Source organism: Lathamus discolor, unplaced genomic scaffold (assembly GCF_037157495.1).
Source record: "Lathamus discolor isolate bLatDis1 unplaced genomic scaffold, bLatDis1.hap1 Scaffold_204, whole genome shotgun sequence".
NCBI classification, from domain to species: domain Eukaryota; kingdom Metazoa; phylum Chordata; class Aves; order Psittaciformes; family Psittacidae; genus Lathamus; species Lathamus discolor.
In genome coordinates, this window is record NW_027069233.1 from 177 (window position 1) to 6,209 (window position 6,033).

At 54.9% G+C, this 6,033-nt stretch overlaps 1 long non-coding RNA gene across 1 annotated transcript; it reads left to right on the plus strand.

Moving 5' to 3' along the window:
* Positions 1-3,013: 3,013 nt before the first annotated feature.
* LOC136006458 (uncharacterized) lies at positions 3,014-4,656 on the plus strand. Its single transcript, XR_010609142.1, has 2 exons — positions 3,014-4,141; positions 4,304-4,656. It is a non-coding gene; the product is annotated as an uncharacterized LOC136006458 (long non-coding RNA).
* Positions 4,657-6,033: the final 1,377 nt, after the last annotated feature.

Sequence of the window (6,033 nt, forward strand, 5' to 3'; positions counted from 1 at the left end):
GGGTGATATGGGGGGGTTATGGGGTGATAAAGAGGGGTTATGGGGTGATATGGGGGCGATATGAGGGGGTTATGGGGTGATATGGGGGGGGTTATGGGGCAATAGAGAGGGTCTAGGGGGGATAAGAGGTTATATGGGGGGGTTATGGGGCGATAAAGAGGGGTTATGGGGTGATATGGGGGGGTTATGGGGTGATATGGGGGGGTTATGGGGCGATAGAGAGGGTCTAGGGGGGATAAGAGGTTATATGGGGGGGTTATGGGGTGATATGGGGGCGATATGGGGGGGTTATGGGGTGATATGGGGGGTTATGGGGTGATATGGGGGCGATATGGGGGGGTTATGGGTGATATGGGGGGTTATGGGGCGATATAGAGGGGTTATGGGGTGATATGGGGGGGTTATGAGGCGATAGGGTCTAGGGGAGATAGGAGGTTATATGGGGGGGTTATGGGGTGACAGGGGTTATGGGGGGATAAGGGGGGGTTATGGGGCAATAGAGAGGGTCTAGGGGGGATATGAGGTTATATGGGGGGGTTGTGGGCGATATAGAGGGGCTATGGGGTGATATGGGGGGGTTATGGGGCGATAGAGAGGGTCTAGGGGGGATAAGAGGTTATATGGGGGGGTTATGGGGCGATAAAGAGGGGTTATGGGGTGATATGGGGGGGTTATGGGGTGATTGGGTTTAGAGGGGATATGGGATAATATAGGGGGGTTATGGGGCGATATAGGGGGGTTTGGGGGGATATAGGGGGGTTATGGGGTGATAGAGTTTAGGGGGGATATGGGGGGAGTTGGGGGTGATATAGGGGTGTTATGGGGCAATATAGAGTGCTTAGAGGGGATATGGGGTGATATAGGGGGTTTTGGAGGGGTTATAGGGTGATGTAGAGGGGTTTAGGGGGGATATGGGGGGGTTATGGGGTGATACGGAGGGGCTTAAGGGGGGGATATGGGGTGATATAGGGTGGTTTGGGGCAGATATGGGGGGGTTATGGGGCAACATAGAGGGGTTTATGGGGGATATGAGGTTATATGGGAGGGTTTGGGGAGGATATGGGGGGGGTTATGGGGCAATCTGGAGGGGTTTGGAGGGATATGGGGTGATATGGGGGGTTTGGGGTGGATATTGGGGGGGTTTGGGGTAATATGGGGGGGTCGGGGCAGATATAGGGGGGTTTTGGGGCAGATATAGGGGGTGTTGGGGCAGATATGGGGGGGTTTGGGGCAGATATAGGGGGGTTGGGGGCAGATATAGGGGGGTTATGGGGCAGATACAAGGGGGTTTGGGGCAGATATAGGGGGGTTGTGATGGATATAGGGGGGTTTGGGGCAGATATAGGGGGGTTGGGGCAGATATAGGGGGGTTGGGGCAGATATAGGGGGGTTGGGTCAGATATAGGGGTCTGGGATAGATATAGGGGGGTTTGGGACAGATATGGGGGGGTTGGGGCAGATATAGGGGGGTTATGGGGCAGATATAAGGGGGTTTAGGGCAGATATAGGGGGGTTATGGGGCAGATATAGGGGGGTTATAGGGCAGATATAGGGGGTTGGGGCAGATATAGGAGGGGTTGGGGCAGATATAGGGGGGTTATGGGGCAGATATAGGGGGTTTGGGACGGATATAGGGGGGGTTATGGGGCAGATATAGGGGGGTTTGGGGCAGATATAGGGGGTTATGGGGCAGATATAGGGGGTTATGGGGCAGACATAGGGGGGTTTGGGGTAATACAGGGGGGTTTGGGGCCATTGTAAGTGTGTTTTGGGGGGACGCAGGTGGGCATTAAAGAGATTTTGGGGGAAATTTGGGTGATTTTGGGACATTTTGGGGGGACTTTGAGGTTGTTTCGGGCTCAATTGGAGGTGTCGGTTTGTGGGGCGGGGGGGGGTCACTTCCCCCCCCCATCCCAATGGAGACACAGCCCAACTCCCTCGGCGGGGAGGGGCAGAATTCCCCTTTCCATGGAAAACCCGGGACCAACCTCAGGATTGGGGGGGGTGCGAAGGCGTCGATTCGGGGCTCGGCTCACGGCATTCCCATTGGATTCGGTGAGTTGGGGGGGGGATGTGGGGGTGTTAAACTCACCGGTTCAGGAAAGCATTCCCGAATGGATTGAGCTTCCGGAAGGGTTTGTTGGGATCCACGACGAGGGCGTTGCCGGGCGTGATTCCCTCTGTATCCCCGTGCATGATGGCCACGAAGGAATCGGTGGTGGGCTCGGGTCCGATGCGGCTTCCCGGGATATCCTGCTCCAGCAGGTAACGGATGAAGGTGGTTTTCCCGGTGGAATACTGCCCCATCACCAGCACCATGGGCTTGGTGTCGAAATCCGCCTCTTCCAAAGCCGGCGAATGGAAATCATGGAAGCGGCAGGCTTCTTCCATCGGGAATAACTTCTTCTTGTAAAGCCTCTTCAGGCCGGCCGCACGGTCCCCACCGCCTCCGGGCTCTTCTTGGCGTGTTTCTTCATCCAGCTGAACATTCCGGCCTTTGGGAATGACGGCTCCGGATGGCAAAGAGCGATCCGCAAACGCTCAACGGCGAGCGTCGGCCATGGGGTGCCAAGGGGGGATCCCTCCCTGTCGAACAATCCAAGGGGGAAAAAGTGGATCCCAATGGGATTTTCCAACGATCCCGCTTTGCCTCGGGAAAAAGGGGGGGGGGGGGGGGGGTTTAGCCCTAAAAAAAAAGTGGGATTTGGGGGTTTTCCCACCTCTCGCCCCCCACCTCCGGCTTGTTTTTCCCGTCGCGGCGTTCCCAAGTTCTGAGAGGGAACCGGGAAGCGGCCGGAGGAAAGGGATGGGGCTATGGGATACTGGGGGGGGGGGGGGGCATAAATTGGGTTAAATTAGCATAAATTAGGCTAAATTAGCATACGTTAATCATTGGAGGCGGAGCCAGCGGAAGGGAACCGAACCTCGGGATAACGGGGTGTTGGGAGCAGCGATTCCTGGGAATGCCAGGGGATCCCTAGGGATTGGGGGGGGGGGGGGGGGGTGTCCCGATGTGGGGCTCATCCAATGGGATCTGATCCCCCCCCCCCCGCCCCCCCAAACGTGTTTGGCTCACCTGGGATTTCCTGGGATTGTGGGATCCGCCCGGATTCCCCCCCCTTGGAATTTCCTGGCCACAGCCCCAGTGTGGGGCAGGCTCCGGCGCTCTGATTGGCTCCTGACCCCCCCCCCAGCCTCACTTGTGGGGCAGGGTCCGGGGCTCTGATTGGCTCCTGACCCCCCCCCCAGCCTCACTTGTGGGGCACGATCCGGGGCTCTGATTGGCTCCTGACCCCCCCCCCCCAGCCTCACTTGTGGGGCACGATCCGGGGCTCTGATTGGCTCCTGATCCCCCCCCCCCCCCCCCCCCAACCCCACTTGTGGGTGGGGGCCGCCCCATGGGACCAAGGCCCCTCCCTGCCCCCCCCCCCCCCTTGGGCTTCACCCGATTTTAACCCTTTTAACCCCGATTTTAAGGCTTTTCCTTGGATTTTCACCGTTTTCCTGGGATTTCACCCATTTTCACCGTTTCCTCATAATTTCGATGGGATTTTCAACATTTCCCCCCGTTTTCCTGGTGGTTTTAACCCGGTTTTTACCATTCACCGGATTTGAACCGTTTTCCTGCTTTTTAACCCGATTTGCACCATTTCCCCCTTGATTTTAACACAATTGCCACCCTTTTCCCTGGATTTTCACAACTTTTCCTGGATTTTTGCCATTTTCCCTGGATTTTAACCCTTTCTGCGTCATTTTACCCCAATTTTCACCATTTTCCTGGTGATTTTAACCCGTTTTCCTCGATTTTGATAGGATTTTAACCTTTTCTTACCTGATTTTCTCCATTTTCATGGCTTTTACCCATTTTTCACCATTTTCCCCGCATTTCAACCCGATTTTCACCATTTTACTTGTTTTTCACCATTTTCCCTGGATTTCAACCACTTTTCACCATTTCCCTGAATGTTAACAAATTTCCCTGGATTTTAACCCAGTTTTCACCATTTCGCCTGGATTTTAACCCGATTTTCAGCACTTTACCTGGTTTTTACCGTTTTCCCTGGATTTTCCCCTGATTTCCACCCTTTTCCTGGATTTCCACCATTTTCCCTGGATTTCGACCAACTTTCATCATTTCCAGGTGATTTTAACCCCGTTTTCGCCATTTTCCCTGGCTTTTCACCATTTTTCCCTGGCCTTTTCCTGGATTTTCACCATTTCCCCCGGATTTTCCCCAATTTCCACCCGTTTCCTGCATTTTCACCTTTTCCCCAGCATTTCAACCAACTCTCCTCATTTCCAGGTGATTTTAACCCATTGTCACCGTTTTCCCTGGTTTTTCACCATTTTCCCTGGATTTCCACCCTTTTCCTGGATTTCCACCATTTTCCCCTGGATTTCAACCAATTTGCACCATTTCCTGTTGATTTTAACCCCATTTCCACCGTTTTCCATGGATTTTAACCCATTTCCACCATTTTCCATGGATTTTAACCCCGTTTTCCCTGGATTTTCCCCCCCATTCCCAAGGGATCGGGGGGGGGGGGGGGGCTGAGTTTATAGAAAGCAAAAACCATTTTAATTTACAAAGTCCTAAATGTACAGAATTCCCGATAAAAAACGCCGTTATCCACAATAAATACAAGTACAAAACTATTTATAGGATGGATCATTCGGGATACCGGGAATGGGGGGGGGGGGGGGGGTTTGGGGGGGTTTGGAATGATTCTGACCTTCCCCCATCCCCAAATCCCACTAAAACCAGGATTAACCCCACTCCCGGCACCCCCCCCCCCCAATTCCATGGATTGGGATAAGGCTGAACCCCCCCCCTTCGGTGCCACATCCCATGGGATAAGGGGGGGGGGGGGGGTGTTCCTATGTAAAATGAAGGGGAAGCCCCGTCCTGCGCCCCCGGTTTGGGGGGGGGGGGGGGGAATAGGGAAAATCTCCCGGTTTTCCCGTTTTCCGGGTGGAAGGGAGGGAAAAGGTGGATTTCAGGATCCCGATGGCTGGAATAAAGCGAGATTCCCAAGCTAAAGAGCCCCCAGAAACCAGGATTTAATACACATGGATATATAGGGATAAGGGAGAGATCCAACAGGGAAGCGCCAAACAGTGGGAAAACGGGAATTGTCCCTTATTGCTGCCCTGATCCGGCTGCAAGGCCGGGAATGGGGCTCCGGAGAGGCGCCGGGAGCTGGGGAGCGTTTTCCATATGGAAAAGGGATTCCCTACATCCCCATCCCTCCCTAAGGCCTTTGGAAGGGAGGAAAACCGGGATGGGAGCATCCGGGGGCTCCCGGTATTCCCGAGCGGCTGCGGCTCCGTTTGGGATGAGGGAAGCAGCGGGAATGGGGGGGTTAAAGAGGAGGAATTGGGCGCTGGCGGTGAGCAAGCGGTGAGGAATGCCGGAATGCCGGAATGCCGAGAGCTCCGGAAAACGGGATTGATGGATCCCGCTTGGGCTCAAGCCCACCTCGGCAAGCGAGAGAATTCCCGCTTTTCCGCTGCAAGCGTCAAGTTTGGGATGGCTTCTCCCCAATTCCCAGGATTTGGGCCCCCAAAGCCCGGCTCCGCTTTGGGAGAACGGGAAAACTCCCGAATAATGCGACGGAAACACCTGGAAAACGCCGCTTTTCCGCCCGTTCCAGAGCGGGATCCACAACGTTTTAACCCCCCCCCCCCCAAATCCCGTTTTCCTGGGGTTTCCCATCGGGAAGCTCTGGATAAAGGATGGGGGAGGCTGAACTTTGTGCCTTGTATGGGAAAATAAGGAAAAGGCGAGGGAAAACCAGTGGGAAAACGGGAAAAGGCCCGGCCCCGGAGCGGGAATGACGAATCCTTCCGGATTGGGTGTTTTTAGGGAAGGGGTGGAGAATTCCTCATTGTTTTGGTGCTTCCCCCCTTCCCTTGGTGCTTTTCCAGAGGGAGAACAGGGAAAAGCAGAGCCCTATTCCCACCCCTTTTCCGCAGGGATTTGCCTCCCCCCCCTCTCCAGCATCCAACTGTTGCGCTTCCTCCTTTCCCTGC